The sequence below is a fragment of the Schistocerca americana genome, chromosome 3 (genome assembly GCF_021461395.2).
Source record: "Schistocerca americana isolate TAMUIC-IGC-003095 chromosome 3, iqSchAmer2.1, whole genome shotgun sequence".
In the NCBI taxonomy this organism is placed as follows: Eukaryota; Metazoa; Arthropoda; class Insecta; order Orthoptera; family Acrididae; genus Schistocerca; species Schistocerca americana.
In genome coordinates, this window is record NC_060121.1 from 937,151,651 (window position 1) to 937,169,486 (window position 17,836).

The 17,836-nt window shown below is 43.8% G+C and overlaps 1 protein-coding gene and 1 pseudogene across 1 annotated transcript in view; both read left to right on the forward strand.

The window, feature by feature from the left end:
* The first annotated feature begins 5,112 nt into the window (after window positions 1-5,112).
* Window positions 5,113-5,228, forward strand: LOC124608569 (annotated as a pseudogene).
* A 10,159-nt stretch (window positions 5,229-15,387) lies between these two features.
* LOC124605132 (cytochrome P450 6k1-like) overlaps window positions 15,388-17,836 on the forward strand; it is a 75,486-nt gene continuing 73,037 nt past the window's right edge. Inside the window, exon 1 of the mRNA XM_047136615.1 lies at window positions 15,388-15,590. The gene's annotated coding sequence lies outside the window, so the exon portion shown is untranslated. The remainder of the gene's footprint in view (window positions 15,591-17,836) is intronic.

Genomic DNA, 17,836 nt, shown 5'->3' on the forward strand with positions numbered 1-17,836 from the left:
GAGGTGGCTTCCGTAGCAGGCAATTTTGCCTAATACTGTACCTGAAGAGTGTAAGATGCAAAAGACGAAGAAGAAACGACAAAATACAGCAATAGAACCTCCTAAACCAACTATATGAAGATAGCAAGCTACTTAAAATTGGGTGAAATTTTGTTATAACATAGTGTATTAAAGATTTTGAGCAGAACTACGTAATCAAATCCATTTAAAGTGGAATTAGCCCATAATGCATCATTTCGTCTTTCTCAGTGGTCTCCCTTGCTAATTAACCCACATTTCGCTTACATTGACATCTTATCTATACTCCACAAGCCACCTTACAATGCGAAGCAGCAGGTAGTTCTCGCTGCACTCTCATCCCCCCCCCCCTCCCTCCCTCAATCTCTGTTCAAGTTGCGAATAGTGCACGACCGCTGGTGTGGCCCTTGTAAGGGGCTCCAGCAGCCAAGGTCGCCCCGTCGCGATAATTTCGCGAGATGTATGTTGGAAGAAGTAATAAGTTGCCCGAATGTTCTACGTCCGACAGCGTTTGAATGTCAGTGGAATAATGTGAGAATGTCACGTATGCCGTACTACACCCATGTGGTTACACCGTCAGCAGTACTAACACTTGAGAAGTGTGAGCTCCGTTCACTGAACAATGAAACAGTGTGCAATGAACTACGCAGTTTGGACACGATCTGGACAGCTGACTGAGGTAGGAGAAAATAATACTTGCTGTGTTAGAGAAAATAGTATCTCTAACAAAGTGAGACAGTTGTAACGCTAACAATGAAGCAACCGGATAAAATTTCGCTTTTCACATTTTTAGCTGAATAATTACAATAGACATGCGTGAATCAGCATGGTTTTCATAAATACTTTTTGGTGCAACATGCTTGTTGTCGGAAACTACACACCACATGGCACAGGGACAGCATATACTCAAGATGTGAGAACGAACACCATTTAATGGTCTCTTTAGCGGTGTGCCACGATTATGGGTATGTTCTCTTATTCTTATTCTTCTTCATTGCGGGAGGAATGAGGCTCGGATCCACCATCCACCGATTTGGTTTAGGTTTCCTGTAGTTTATCTAAATCACCAAACGCGAATTCCGAGCTGGTAGCTTTGACAAGAACGTGCAGGTTTCCTTCTCCACCTTTACAAAATCTGTTGCTGTGCTCATTCTCTGGCAACTACCTTGGTGGCGGTATAAAACTCATCCGCAATCCTCTTCTTGTCATTTTTAAATTAAAGTTGTTTACCTGACCTTATGCCAGTAAAATATCCTGGGACGTTCGTACTCCAGGATGAGTGAAACATTTTTGAAGCTAGTTTTTCGAGGGAACTCAGGCTATCTTCTGTACTGGCATATCGCTAAAAAAAATGTTAATAAATCTACTGCCGGCCGCGGTGGCCGAGCGGTTCTAGGCGCTACGGTCTGGAACCGCGCAACCGCTACGGTCGCAGGTTCGAATCCTGCCTCGGGCATGGATGTGTGTGATGTCCTCACGTTAGTTAGGTTTAAGTAGTTCTAAGATCTAGGGAACTGATAACCACAGCAGTTAAGTCCCATAGTGCTCAGAGCCAATAAATCTACTGGGTGGTAAAAACTAAAATTTTGCTACTTGAGCCAGTTTATATGGAAGTACGTACTGTATGGGTACGTGTCTTGACGTGCCGTTAGGTGCCGGTACTGGTAAGGCGACGTAGGGCTGAAACACTGCATTACAGTTGCAGACAGTCAACAAGGGTCTGGGGAATCTGAGCGGGGCTTCACTCGTAAATCTGTTGTATAGAAACAACAGCAGTAGCCCTGCTGCACTTCGCGAGTATCGACGCGTTAGAGGAATACGGAGAGTCCCTCTTTCCGCACCGCGGTTGAAGAATATGTTTCGGAAGTTCGAATTAACTGGTGATTTGGGAATTGCTCATGAGCCACAAACTGTTGAAGTTACAGTTGCCAAGGCTGATAATGCTGGATGCGTTGTGCGATCTTGAAGGAATGCACGGGCTGTGCCACGACAGCTGAACATTCTACGGTCCACCGTTGTTTCGGGCAGCAGTAGAGCAGTCTATTGTGGTACCAGGCAATCGTGAATGCAAATGGTCGTCTCACTGAGCACAATGTTTCCACAATGTTTCATTGCCCTTCGATCACAGTTTTTTATGGGGGCCCTCTCAATATCGAAAGTTTAATTATAAGAACCCTGTACAACAGCGCTGAGAGAAACCGGAATGCTTCTACAAAATTTGATTAATTACAGAACACTAAGATTCAATTATACTTTCATGAAATTGGAAGAGATACTAAATAACATCAAACAGGATATAGAAAGGCTATCAGAAGTACAAGGAAAAATTGTATGAGGACATTAAAGCAAATCAGAGCAGGAGAAAATTTAGATATTGGCCTTATTATTTATTTCACGACATACTCCATTTAGGTTTTTTCTATTGCCATGAATTTAGGTTTAATTTTCATTCAAGATCCATGATCAACGAGAGTAGATGTCGTTATCGTGTCAATGTTGCAGCACACAATATAACTTATTATGATTATTAGTGTTTTAGGGCGCACAGTATAACTTATTATAATTATGCAGGCTTGAGAATACAATGCGTTAAGTTCGTAACAGTGCACTTAAGTGTGCTTCACATTCTTTAAAGCAAAGTATCACAATAATACAGAAAATTTTCGTGATATTTGTGGAATATTAAGTGTGGAGGACAAGTAAGTTTTACAAGCAGAACTTTTTTTTTTTTAACTTCGGTAAGTAATATAATTATTTATATACTGAGAACGTTAACTTCGTTCGACAATTTCTGAAAATCGGTTTCTCGACTGGCCAGCTGTTATACATTGCTTTAGCGAATCTTCCTCGTTCTTAAACCCACGACATATCCATAGAAGGCGATCTACAGGATCGTCACCTCAGAGCATGTGTAAGCAACATTCGGGGCTAGTCTGAACTGGTGGTAGTGAGACATAAATTTTCCGTACCCGGAATTGTAAGATCGGGTGAGAGTGGCAATTTTATGGAAATTCTGCGTAGAACATTTGAAAACAATTGTTTTGTGATGGCCTGTTTTGTAGGTCCTTAGTGTAAAAAAAGAAACTGAAAACTATTAAAGAAAAGGCGAGCGTTACAAGCAAATTATTTTAACAACATGATACGAAATGTTGAGTTAAACAAGAGAATATTTCTTCGTGAAAATGTGAGAAAATATAATCCTAATTTGATAAGCCAAATAACTGAAAAAAATAAAAGTATGAAGACGATGAAATCATTTAATCAATGAATATATCAGTTCACACAGCAGCTAACAATAGAGAGAACACAAGTACTGGAAGACATCTGAAGATGTTTGCGTTGTTCAACTCATGAATCAGAAACACTGATAGTAATGAGAATGAAGACTATGTGGAAGAATTTTTTAAAAAAATGTAGTATTGGCGTTTGTCGTATACAGTACGCGACCAGCAGCACATACCTACCATCGAAATAAATCCGTCCAGGCGATAGCAGCGTCACCTGGCGAGGAATGACTGCTAGTAGACGCGCGAACGGTGTACGTGGCATCAGTGAGTGAGCTGTCCATGTGTATGATGGGGAAGGCTCGCGACCTATCTAAGTTTGACCGAGGGCAGACTATGATGAACCAGAGGCACGGAAGAGCATTTCGGGAACTGCACAACTTGTCAGGTGTTCGAGGAGTGCTGTGGTGAGTGTCTTCAACACGTGGCGGGAAGCCAAGGTGAAACCATGTCCGGACGTCGTGGGATTGGGCGGCCGCCACTCATTGGAGATGTCGGACGTCGTAGTATGAACAGACTGGTAAAACAGGGCAGGGGTCGAACTGTGGTGGAACTAACATCAGACTTTAGTGCTGGTCAGAGTACAAGTGTGTCTGAACGCAGTGCACCGGACACTCCTAATGATGGGCCTACGCAGCTGACGACCCATGCATGTGGCAATGTTAACACCACGACATCGCCATCTACAATTAAATTGGGCACGTGATCATCGGTGCTGGACGTTGGCACAGTGGCAGTGGACGGTCTGATAAATCCCGGTACCATTTTCATCGTGCCAATAGGAGGGCGCTAATCCCTTTTCTCCCAGGGTAACAGCTCCCTGCCACCTGTACTGTGGGACGGAGACAAGCTGGCGGCGGCTGCGTTATGGTCTGGGGAACATTCACGTGGGCATCCGTGGGTGCAGTAGAGCTCGGGCAAGGCACCATGATGGCCAAGGCGTATCGTACACTGGTCCGGATTCTGACCGGGTAAAGAAAACTTCATTATTACTAGTCCCTAGATGAAGACACGGCCACCAGTAATCCACAGTGTAGCTGTGTATGTACTCACATAGATAAAGCCATACATCTACATGTCTACTCTGTATTTAACACGTAAGTACTTGGCAGCATGCTCATCGAAGTACCTGCAGAGGATTTCTCTACCGTTGCACTCTCAAACACTGAAATCTTTCCATGTGAGCTCTGATTTATTTCATTGCGATAATCATCTTTGCCTTTATAGCTGTGCGTCAACAAAATAATTTCACATTCAGAGGAGAAAGTTGGTGACTAGAATTTCTTGAAATCTTGCCGCGACGAGAAACGCCCATAATTTAATGACTGCCACCTCAACACGCTTCTCACATCGGCGACGCTCTCTCCCCAGTTTCGCAATAGTACAAAACGAGCTGCCCGTCTTTGAACTTCTTCGATATCCTCTGTCGATTCTATCTGGTAAGAATCCCATACCATGCAGCAGTACTCCGGAAGAGGATGTGTAACGGCACTGTAGGAAGCCGCTTTAGTAAATCGGTTGCATCATGTAAGTATTCTGCCGACAAAACGCAGTTATTTAGTTGAATTTACAGCCTTTAGATTTTTATGATTTATCATGTAGCCGAAATTTAACGGACTCCTATGTATTTAGAGTTTTTTGCTGTCTACACGGTGCATGCTCGTTCTACAGGTGGTTGTTATCTCTTTAAGTGTTTTTGAAATTGGTTTTGATGACTACTAGATGGTAAACGACAGCGTCACCTGTAAGCAATCTAAGAGGGCTGCTCATATGGTGTCCTAAATCTTTTATAAAGATTAGGAACAGCAAAGCCGACGGCCTTGCCGCAGTGGTAACGCCGGTTCCCGTCAGACCACCGAAGTTAAGCGCTGTCGGACTGGGCTAGCACTTGGATGGGTGACCATTGTCTGCCGAGTGCTGTTGGCAAGCGGGGTGCACTCAGACCTTGTGAGGCCAACTGAGGAGCTACTTGATTGAGAAGTAGCGGCTCCGGTCTCGTAAACTTACATACGGCCGGGAGAGCGGTCTGCTGACCACATACTCCTCCATATCCGCAGCCAGTGACGCCTGTGGGCTGAGGATGACACGGCGGCCGGTCGGTACCGTTGGGCATTCCAAGGCCTGTTTGGAGGGAGATTAGATTAGGAACAGCAAAAAGAATAGGTACCAGTGATTAATACCTACGTAGTTAACACTGAGAGCATTTGCCTTACCATAGTGGTAACACCAGTTCTCGTCACATCACCGAAGTTAAGCGCTGTCGTTCTGGGCTAACAATTGGGTGGGTGACCATCCGGGTGTGCCGTGCGCTGAGCCGTTGGCAAGTGGAGTGTACTCAGTTGCTGAGGCCAGTTGAGAAGCTATTTAACTGAGAAGTGGCGGCTCCGGCTACGAAAATTGACATCGACTGGGAGAGCGATATAGTGACCACATACATGCCCCTCATATCCGCCTCCAGTGACGCCTATCGGCTGAAGATGACATGGTGGACGGTCGGTACCGTTGCGCCTTCCAAGGCCTACTCGGACGGAGAAAGTTAAAAGTGAGATATCAAGATCGTCGTGCTGACTGCCTCACGTATATGGTTCGCGCTCCCGGATATTTATAATGAATGGTTCCATAATCACGCCCCTACCGATATAACTATGTTAATTTTAACCATGCACGTCCTCTGCATTTACAGTTCAGGCTGCTCAAGCAGACGTGACGAGGCAGTCTATTGCCCCGTCTGTAAATACCTCAATATCAGCACTTCTGAATCCATTTCTCGCCTGCAAAATATGTGGCTTGGAAAATTTCCCACCTCGAGATATCTTCGCCTACAAGACTTCAATATTGTCGGCGACTGACTGATGAAACTATGCCTTCACTGGTGCAAGGCTTGTTGTTGAAACCGTTGCATGCTCGTTCTACATGTTGTTGTAAGCTGAGTGGTGATGATATGTATTTGGATTAAAGGGCATGGAAAGATTGCCAAATTCACAGGATGACTTGACTCACAGATAACGTCAGCGCCGAGCGGTGGTTAATCCCGTACGCGCAGATAAGGAATACTCGTAATAATTGCTGACTGGCGGCAGTTACAACATCAGTATTATACTTAACGTCTACATCATAAACCTGCTTACAGATGCGACGGACAGGAGTAGACAGCATCTTGAAGGCTGAGTAATTGCGTGTTTCTTTACTCACTATGTGATCAAAAGTATCCGGACACCTCTATGTCACACCGAGTTTATCACTAGATGCCACGAGAGGCGGATTCAGCAGTATAAAAGCGGACAGTAAATATTGTGTTGTTAGTAGAGTAGCAGTAACAGAAAAATGAGTCTGTCAGAAGAGCCAGTAACTTCGAACATGGACTAGTCGTTGGATATCACCAAAGTGACAAATCCATCACTGATAACCCCGCCGTTGAGCGACCATAAACCGCACAAACACACACACACACACACACACACACAAATACATAGGTACGCGCACGCTCGCGCTCGCAACGCGCAACAAATCCATCGGAAACATTTCAGTCCTTCTACAGATGCTCACTTTGACCGTTACGATTGTGAGGTGGAAACGTGAAGGAACAGTCAGGCAGCAGTAGGCGGCCGAGACCCAATCAGCAACAGGTTGGTTGGTTGGTTGTTTCGGGGAAGGAGACCAGACAGCGAGGTCATCGGTCTCATCGGATTAGGGAAGGACGGGGAAGGAAGTCGGCCGTGCCCTTTCAAAGGAACCATCCCGGCAGTTGCCTGGAGCGATTTAGGGAAATCACGGAAAACCTAAATCAGGATGGCCGGACGCGGGATTGAACCGTCGTCCTCCCGAATGCGAGTCCAGTGTCTAACCACTGCGCCACCTCGCTCGGTAGGCAACAGGGAAGTAACCGATATTGTGACTTTTACGGTTTCCTAACCAGCAGCGAATTTTATAATATCATCTGTGTGCTTTAATAGTTTCGTTTCTTCAGTTACTGCGTGTTTGTTTAAAATCTAATAGCGACAGTTCTCTCGTTTTCGCTTGCGTCGGAAAGTAAACCGATTTTTATGACTAATTACAAGTTCCTAATCAGGGGCCAATTATTTAGTTTCACCTGAGTGCTTCGGTAATTAGGTTTTTGAATATCGGCGTATTAATCTAATTTATTAGACATAGTTCCTGCGTTTGCGCAGCACGTACCGATAGTCCGTTTATCTGCATAGTTTAGTTTTCCACGGTCTTAAGTATGGACAGGGACTGCGATTGTTGTGTGCTGATGCGATGCGAGTTGGTGACACTTCGCTCTCAGCTTCAGGCTGTGATGGCTTAGGTTACACAGTTAGAGGCTGCAGTGGATAGGCACCACTGTTGTGGGCCGGCCGTTGGGATCCAATGGACGTCCAGCACGTCAGAGTCCTCCGATCGGTCTTCACCGGCGAACAGCCCAGTTACTGCTCGCACTGAGGCTGACCTCTCACCTGTGGTCGAGTGGGAGGTCGCCCCGGGGCGAAGCAGGCGGCGAAAGACTTCCCAGGCGGCCGCGCGTAAGACCTCCGCGGTTAGTCTGACAAACAGGTTCTAGGAGCTGTCTGTGGCTGACACTGTCGCTGAGCCAGATGCTGTCGATGTCCTGTTTCAGAGGAAACCACTCAGCATGAAAGATCCTGACAATCACAGACGGTGGCATTATCGATAGTTGTGAGCTCCAATGTTAGGCGCGTTATGGGGCCCTTTAGGGACATGGCTACCAAGAAGGGAAAGAAAACCAATGTGCACTCCGTGTGTATACCGGGTGGAGTCATTCCAGATGTGGAGACGGTCCTCCAGGACGCCATGAAGAGCACAGGGTGCAGCCAACTGCAGGTAGTTGCTCACGTCTGTGCCAATGATGTGTGTCACTTTAGATCAGAAGAGATTCTCTCTGGTTCCGAGCGGCTAACAGAAGTGGTTAAGGCTGCCAGTCGTATTTGCAAGATGAAAGCAGAGCTGACCATCTGCAGCATAGTCGACATGACCGATTGCGGACCTCTGGAACAACGCCGAATGCAGGGTCTGAATCAGAGGCTCAGACGGTTCAGCGACCGCGTTGGCTGCAGATTCCTCGACTTACGCCAAACGGTGGTTGGGTTTCGGGCTCCGCTGAATAGGTCAGATGTCCACTATACGCAGGAGGCGGCTACACGGGTAGCAGGGGCTGTGTGCCGTGGACTGGGTGGTTTCTGAGGTTAGAGGGTCTGGGGGGAAAAAGAAACAAGAAAGGGCTTTAGTCACCGGAATAAAATAATAATTGGATCCATTTACCGAGCTCCCAATTAAGATGATACAGTTGCTGAAAGGTTCAAAGAAAACTTGAGTTTGATTTCAAACACGAACCTAACTCATACGGTTATAGTTGGTGGTGACTTTAATGTACCCTCGACATGTTGGAGAAAATAAATGTTTAATTCCGGAGGTACGCATAAAACATCATCCTAAATTGTGCTAAACGCATTCTCTGAAAATCATTTCAAGCAGTTAATTCATGAGCCCACGCGAATTGTAAAAGGTTGTGAAAACACACTTGACTTCTAAGTGACAAATAATCCTGAGTTAATAACGAGCATCAAAACGGATACAGGGATTAGTGAACACAGGGTTGTCGTAGAGAGATTTAATATTGTAACCTGCAAACCCTTCAAAATTAAACGAAAAATTACCTATTCAAAAAAGCAGAGAAAAATTTATTTGCCGCGCGGGGTAACCGCGTGGTCTAGGCGCCTTGTCATGGTCCCCGTGACTCCCTCCATGGGTGTGTGTGTTGTCCTTAACGTAAGTTAGTTAGATTAAGTAGAGTGTAAGATTGGGGACCGATGACCTCAGCAGTTTGGTCCCATAAGATCTTACCACAAATTTCCAATTTTTCCAGTAATTCACTTGACGCCTTCCTGAGAGACAATCTCCACCGCTTCCAAATTAATAATATAAGTGTAGTCCAGATGTGGCTTTAATTTAAAGAAATAGTATCGGCAGCAATTGAGACTCTGGGGAGCCCAGTCTGTTTAAGGAGTGTTACTGTCCACAAAGCATCGCCTCCCAGATGTTACTTTATGAAACGGTGCACTGTCATGCTGCTCGTCTCCGAAGTGCTGTTATTTCAGTGATCATAATACAGCGTTCAAATTTTTAAAGAATTTAGTACGATGAGATTACTTGCCAGGACGACGTTGCACGCTCTATGGAGTGGACCGCATGCACCGATTCTGACGTCAGGTGTGTCATAAAGCCGTTGCTCTGATTTACTCAGTACACAATGCACTTAGCGTTTTCTATATCGCAGTAACGGGACCACGCACTTAACGTTAAAACCACTTCGATGCGATTACAGTATTTCTTCCGTGCTTCACTGTTGGCACTACACCCTGATGGCCTATAAAGTTCTCCAGGCATTTGCATACTCAGACCATCCCATCGAATTGCCACAGCATGTAGCGTGATTCATCACTCCAGATCACTCGTTCCCAGTCGTCCATTGTCCAGTGTCGTCACCCTTTACACCATCTGAAGCGTCACTTAGCACTGCTTGCAAAAATGTGTGGTTTATGGGGAGTTCCTCGACCAGTGTACCCCGCTGTTTTAACTCCCTACGCACAGTCATTGTGTACCTGGCCTACTGGTTGCACTTTGGAACTCACAAGTACTTTCTTCCTCGGATTTCACTTGATTATTTATAAACATCCTCCTCAACGCTCGACAGTCCCTCTCTGTCAGCATGTGAGTTGTGCCTGCTTTCCGCTTAGCTGTGGTTTGTTCCCCCGCATTTACATTTGACGCTCACATCAACAACACTCAACTTTGGTAGCTTTAGAAGGGTTTAAATGTCTTGATGGGTATTTTACTCAGGGGACATCAATGATTAGTCCACGTCCCAAGTCATTCAGCTCTCCTGATCGACCCATTCTGCTGTCAGCTCTTCCCTACTTGCCGCACAACACTCAAATGGTTCAAATGGCTCTGAGCACTATGGGACTTAACAGCTGAGGTCATCAGTCCCCTAGAATTAGAACTACTTAAACCTAACTAACATAAGGACATCACACACATCCATGCCCGAGGCAGGATTATAAACTGCGACCGTAGTAGCAGCGCGGTTCCGGACTGAAACGCCTAGAACCGCTCGGCCACAACGGCCGGCTAGCACAATACTACCCACCTCCTTTTATACTGGCGGATCCTCCTCTCTTGACATCTAGTGATCTATTACGCGTTACATAGGGGTGTCCGGATACTTTTGAACAAATAGTGTGTGTGCAGAATCCTTTAGTTTATCCTGAAATAATGAAATCTGAATTTCTATTCTTCTAATGCTATAACGTTACTGTTACATTCTGTTACTTCTCCAGTTTTTAAACAGACACTAGTGACTTAAATAAAATTCAAGCTACTATCACATCAAAACAAGAACAGTACTCGAAACGCGATCAATATAAGCTGACTTTGAAGCTTCGTGTCAAACTGTATGTTGTAAATGAGGATCCAGTTTTCTATTTTGACGCTTAGAAGAGTTTTTATGAGAAAACAAGATACAGATAAGACAATATTTTCGTTCTGTATGCATCTCAATCTAAAAACTTCAACTGGTATGTGGACACTTTCGTTTCCACTCAAGTAATTCCGAATTCTAGAAAGCGTTGCAGTGAGCTAACCTAACTATCACGATCAAAGTTTTATACTTTAAGCCACACCACGACTTTGATAAAAGAACTGAGAGAGGAATGTTGACACAAGTTGTTAGAATTATCGCATGCTAGCGACCCGTCCCGCCTTCGAACGGGTAGCACTAAATAACTACGACCGGGCTAATGGGCGTGGCGGTAATAAATTATACACAGAAATCTTGCTCCTAAATCAATATATTAGTGAAATCGCTACAGTAGTTCCTGACATTAGCTTGGACACACAGACATTGTGGGACATCCACAACTGTTCTGCAACATGTTCATGGTAAACAAATCCGCCACAGTTGTTAATTACGCTTACTGACCGAAATCTCACATGACAGAAGTCGAAATACATATCACAGTTTCGGCGTGTTAGCCCCAGTATCATGTTCATCTGAAATCTGAAGCAAAACAATAGTTGTAACATACTTCTTTAAACAGTTAAAAAATTTAAAAAATTAAAATTTAGAAACTAAAACAATCATTTGAAATGGTTAAAAAATAGCCTACCTAGCAACAGCAAAATGTGATTCCATGCCCACACAACGAGTAGGCAAACATCTACCGTGGGTGGACCATCATAAGAGCATTACAAATGATGGCTGCAAGGTACCCCAACCTTCAAGCGCGGCCTGGAAAAATGTCTCTTGTCCTAAAATTGCCACCGATTATTCATGCAGTCTACAAAAACAAAGCCACCGTAGGACACTGGGTGGAAGTCACAGGCTGAACCAAAGTTGAACTAAATAGAGATCCTGCCTGCAAAAAGTAAATCTATATAATTGCATAAAGAAGAGTATCCGTTTGTTGGTAATTCATACAAATCTACAGTTTTATTCAGAGAGAAGAGGAAGATCACTGTCGACACACGAGTTTATAATCTGTGTGGAAACATATGAATAGGAAATGTATAAAGGGGAAAGATTGTTACCAAAACTCTCTAAAAATTCTTGGCCGATTTACTTCATATTTCTAGACGATGCTTTAATGAACATTGGGGCAGACGTAGGCTACTTTTTTAAATATACAAAATATATAAATATTTACATGAAATATATAGAGGAGAAACGTTCATACCAAATACTCGAGAAGTACTTGACCCATTTACTTGAGGTTCTTAGCCGATTTACTTCAAATTTCCACATTCAGTTCAGACAATGAAGGACACTACTGAAAAATTAGACACACAACAAACAAAATATGTCGTGGTAAACTGACCGTAATTCCTTTCGCGAGAATAAATTACAGAGGCAATACCCGTCTTGAAGAGAGTACCATCAGATGCAACTAGAACACAGGCAGAGCGAAAGCTCGAGAATTTGACAGAAACGTGATTGCAGACTCTTATCTATTGATAGTTGCCGTTGTTACAATGACATATACCCTAGGAGATATTTCAATCCGTGTTTCGCAGTTAAACCCACAGTGTCATACAAACGCCGAGGTAGGTCGTGGATATAGTACCAACAAAAGTCATTATATCGCGGGTCGATCGAAAGATAGTACAGAACCCGAGAACTGTGAAGTAAACTGTTCGAACAATTCGAGTAATGCTCAACCACAGCCCAACTGCTAACAGTGAAATCAGCGCTGAAACAACAGAAGACGAATTCTCCAAAAAACAAAATGAGATACTTGTTGCAAAATGTAATAACAGATGTGCAGCTAATCATCTGCCCATACAGGTGAAGACGTATTCATTGCCCCGTTGACACAGTGACTCAAATATGCCCTTCGATTTCAAGCGATTGCAGTTTCCTGTGCAGCATGCTTCCGCTATGAGGATCAACTAGGCTCTGGACCACCCACTTTGCCGGCCGAAGTGGCCGAGCGGTTCTAGGCGCTACAGTCTGGAACTGCGCGACCGCTACGGTCGCAGGTTCGAATGCTGCCTCAGGCATGGATGTGTGTGATGTCCTTAGGTTAGTTAGGTTTAAGTAGTTCTAAGTTCTCTGGGACTGATGACCTCAGAAGTTAAGTCCCATAGTGCTCCGAGCCATTTGAACCACCCACTTTGTGTGGAAGTTATTAAACGTCCCGGCAATGCCGGGCACTGCAGCTAGTCAACTATAAACCTGATACGGGGAACCACGAGGAAAAGACGGAAACATTCGAGGCAACAGTTGCTGATACCCATGTAGCTACGGCAATAGGGCTGAGAAGTAACGCTGCGGGATGTATTTGTGGTAAACACCATGAAGAGGCCGCATAACACGACATCAAGTACAAGTACTTACGAATGGCGAAAAAAAAGGAATTAAGTATAGGTAATAACCGAAAGTAATGGCAGTCGAGTACGAGAGATGTACGCCGTAACAAGCAAACAAATGTCGGTCAATTTCCATCGCCACTTCGGCGACATATGCCAGTTATCCAATTGGGGAGAGAGGACCTACAGTTTTATTTGGAATCCGAACTACGTGTCCTTTCTGTCAAATCTCAACCTGCTGAGTGATGAATATTAGGTTAAAAGAACAGATCTAGACTAGAACAGGCCAGGAGACAATTTATTTGAATGAAGAAAACGTCTCATTCTGACAATGAAAATGTCAATGATTCTTGCTACTTGATCTCCATTTTTCTGTGTGGATTCAAAAGCTGAACCCATGAACAATATCTATAGACAAGAATTGGTGCTTTTCAAACATATATGTGGCACTGTTTCTTTCGCATACCTCGAGTGCTGAAAATTTCAAACGAAGATGTCCTTCATGGGATGAAAAAGCAAAAAGAACTATTGCTCACTATAAAACAAAGGGAAACTCAATACCTATGGCACATTACAAGAGGCGAGCAATACCACTTGCTATAATTTGTTATTGAAGGGAAAATACAAGGGAAAAGGTTCCGTTGGAAGACGGGGGAACTCGTGGCTGAAGGTCGTATGGAGATAGTAAAACTGCTCGACAGAAGATGGCGTCGATGCTGCAACATCACACCCAGAGTTTGCTGACTACGTGGTCCGCAGCCCTCCGTCAGGAGAAGGTGCCTTGAGAAGAAAATGAAGAAAAATGCATCGTCCGACCAAGATTCAACATCACGACCTTCCCATCTCCAGATACGCTTTATTGCTAGACCACCAGGCCGAAGCTGTAGGCTCTGCAGCTCTCTGGAGTTGCGGCGGTTGTTTACCTTACTGGTTTTCCAGCCAGATACTGCCTTCTCTGCTGCTCTCCAGCTCTTACCTCTCATCTTTGCCACGTGATGTCACTCCAAATGCCAATTAAATGAGAAACAGTAGACAATACACACACTTGTAATTACGTAGCGGTAATCAATTATATACATAAAGCTAAATCCGCCTGTCTATCACTAAAATCATATCAAAATCCCTAAAGTAGTTCTGAGAGTAGCGTGAGCACACAGGCCGAAGCCGTGGTGGCGGACTTCAATTTATACTATGTGTAGATAAAAGCACATTAAACGTTAAAATGTCGGCTCAACCACCGATTTACAATGCAGAAAAGGCTCAAATTTATGTGCATCGAAGGTCAAGTCTTTGCCATCAAAACTATGATACTATAATCTCTAAAAGCGATCAAGACTAAATATAAATAAGCATAGTAAAATAGTAAGGTTAGTTCCTGTGCAATGGTGTCCTCTTAAGATGTACCTCCATATCACTGGCAACTGGCTAAACAGACTAAAATGAAGTGGCGTCTGCTAACTTGAGTATTGGCAGCGCCATACTAACAACGATCCGTGTGCATGGCCCGCACATCTCCAAGAAAGCCACGCTCTGAAGACAAAAACTGACTTATGTTTTTATGGATATGAGTGCTGTCTGACTCCACTCACGGTGACATACTACATGATTAATGGGGGTGAAAGGAATGGAAAGAGCACTGGGTGGGAAAGGGATAGGAAGGAGTAAGGATTTCCGGCTGCACAAGGCATTGCGCTAATACAACGGCGAGAGTTGAAAATTTGTGGTAAACTGGTGTAACCTCCCCATTAAATGTGTTTTGGTATGAAACTTAGCCCAACTTTACCTCCCACTCTGCAAAAGTCTACATGTTACCAAAACTATGTATTCACAAACTGTTATCCATCTTACACTAGTATTGTAACTACTGTAATTTCGAAAGTTTGTCCGCCTGAAAATGTACTGTTGTCCCAAGCATATTGCAACACACGGTGTATTTCTATCGCTGCTCGTTTAGTTTTTATTGCCGTTTCAAATATACCGGTCATTTTTGAAACACCCTGTAGGTTGCCATAGTTACACAGTGTCGAGGAGTCTTGCATTGGATAGAACTGCATCATGTCAGTCTCCAAGCTGAAGGCAGTAATAGTAATGACGCAACGAAATGTGAGATAATGCGTTTATCGCAGATTCTGCTCGTTGGCCAGAGATAAGTTGTGTAGGAAGCTGACCTGGGTGCGCCGCCTTTATCTCAGTGTGCGTCTGACGCGTCACAGGCTGTGCTGCGTCCTCAGAGGCTTAAATACGGCGTCGTAGCGACGCGGCTGCAGTTTCACCACACACCGGCTTCTGACAGCTCCGGAAGAAGTTCAGCACCTGAGGTGTGCAGCGTACTAGCTACCTGTGGTAGAAGCTGCTTTCTTTCTGACTTTGCGTAGGGGCAAACACCGAGGAATCTTGGCGTTACAGGTCAGCAGTTTCTTTTATTGTCCATCACGCTTTATTTCAGTATATTACTTGTGTCGCCTGTGCTGCCTTTTTTATTCTGTTTACACCTTATTTTTATTAGTCTTCTGTCTGATTTGATGCAGCTTGCCATTATTTTCTCTCCTTGGCAAACCTCCTCAGTTATTTGTTGTACATTAATTTCTGGCATTTCCTACATTTGTTTTCCATCTTCGGGTACCCCTTATAATGTGGTAGCTATTCCCGAATGTCTCAAAACATATCCTATCATCCTCTCCCTTCTCAAAGTTTATTTTCCACATATATTCCGTTCCTCGTCAACTCCTCATTTTCCATCTAATTTTTCAGCACCCTTCTGCAACATCTCAGCTCAAACGCCTTATCTACATCTGTATCTACATACACACTCCACAAGCCACCGTACGGTACTTGGTGGAGGGTACCCTTTACTTTAATTTCTCGTATCTTATCTTCGTGGTCCTTTCGCGAAATATATGTTGGCTGCAGGCAGCTTCAAATGCCTGTGATCTATATTTTCTCAATAGGGTTCCTCGAAAAGAACGTTGCCTTCTTTCCAGGGATTCCCATCTGGGATCCCAAAGCATCTCTGTAACACTTGCGTGTTGTTCTAACCCACCGGCGTGTTATTCGGACCTAACGCTAACAAATCTTGCAGTCCACCTCTGAATTGCTTCGACCTGGCGTGGAATCCAAACACTCAAGCAGTACCCAAGAATAGGTCGCACCAGCATCTTACATGAGGTCTCCTTTGCAGATGAACTACAGTTTTCTAAAATTCTCCCAATATACCGTATTCGGCCACTCGCCTTCCGTATCACACTTCTCACATACATCTTCTTCGTTTCAAGTACTATAACTAAGATGCAAGATTGTTAAAATTTGCCGTATTATTGGCGAAGACCATCAGTGAGTTATTTTTAGCGACATAACAATAAGATCTTCACCCGTATTTACTGGCTCTTTTATATTGACCCGGTTTTAGTAATACAATACACCATCTTAGAGCCCGACTATGACTCTGGATGACCACATTGATATCGGAACTCATCACCATACTTTTTGTAAAAAGTCCAGAAGACATCGCCGTCCGCAAAATTCCACATAACTTCTTTTCGTCAGTAGTGTGTATGGCGGCAGCACATCACCTCAACAATTGAGAACCGTAAGTGTCCAAGGAAAACCGTCACCGATTTTGAGATTGTTACATATACGCCTGTACCTGACATTTGTTGAACTTACGGCGAACCAGCTTTATCTATACATGAACATTCACGAAAATCTGTCTCACCGAATTCTCGGATATTCATTTCTATATGGGCCCAGGGCACAAAGCATAATTTTGTTGCTCTGCAGTGCTCCATTGTTATCTGGGATTTACAACATAGTTTAGTGTCCACATCGTATACGATGTCCATACTTTACAATGTATCGTCAGTTTAATCTGTTCCTCAAGCCACAGAACGTCCTTGATGAAAATTATTATAACGAAGAATGTGAACTCTTGATATGGGTCATAATTGCATGTCTGGTCCATTTAGTGTCTCTTCTTTATGTTATAATTCTAGCTTCACATTAATTACAAGCCTTACAACTAGACTATATACGGAAATTTTGTGAATTAACGTTGATAATAAATATATTTTTAAATATTAGCTTTTTCATAACATAATGCGGATACATTATTTTTTCATACGAATTATAGCATGTTAAGCCCTGGTTAAAAAAAGTTCATACCTATGACACTGGTGTTTGGTCTACAAATCTGATTTTCATGGACAATAATTTTTGATCATTGTGCCTATTATGCTCTTTTAGACGTATGAGGATGGTCTGCTGTTTCACTGGAAGTCGGAATTTCAGTAAAATGACGTACAGTTGTTGTGCAAAATCATGGTTCTACAGACGTAATGAAAAGCTGTGTATGCGTTGCTACATCATAGTAATGCAAATTCAGATTTAGGTTCCATGGGGTTTTCCTAAATCTTGTGAAGTGAGAGTCCTCATTCTGAGCCAGTGTTCCTTCATTGGTGACCTCGACGTTGAGGTGAAGTTCAACCCTGATTAATCTTCAGTCCCTCTTTTCGTCCCACGTTACAAACCAATGACGTAACCATTCAAGATCGCAGTAGATGTTCTCTTGCTGTGAAAGAACCTAGTAAACAAGATGATAGAGGGTGCAGTTCCGTATTCCGCCAGACCGCTCGTTACATAAAACGCACTGGAAGCAA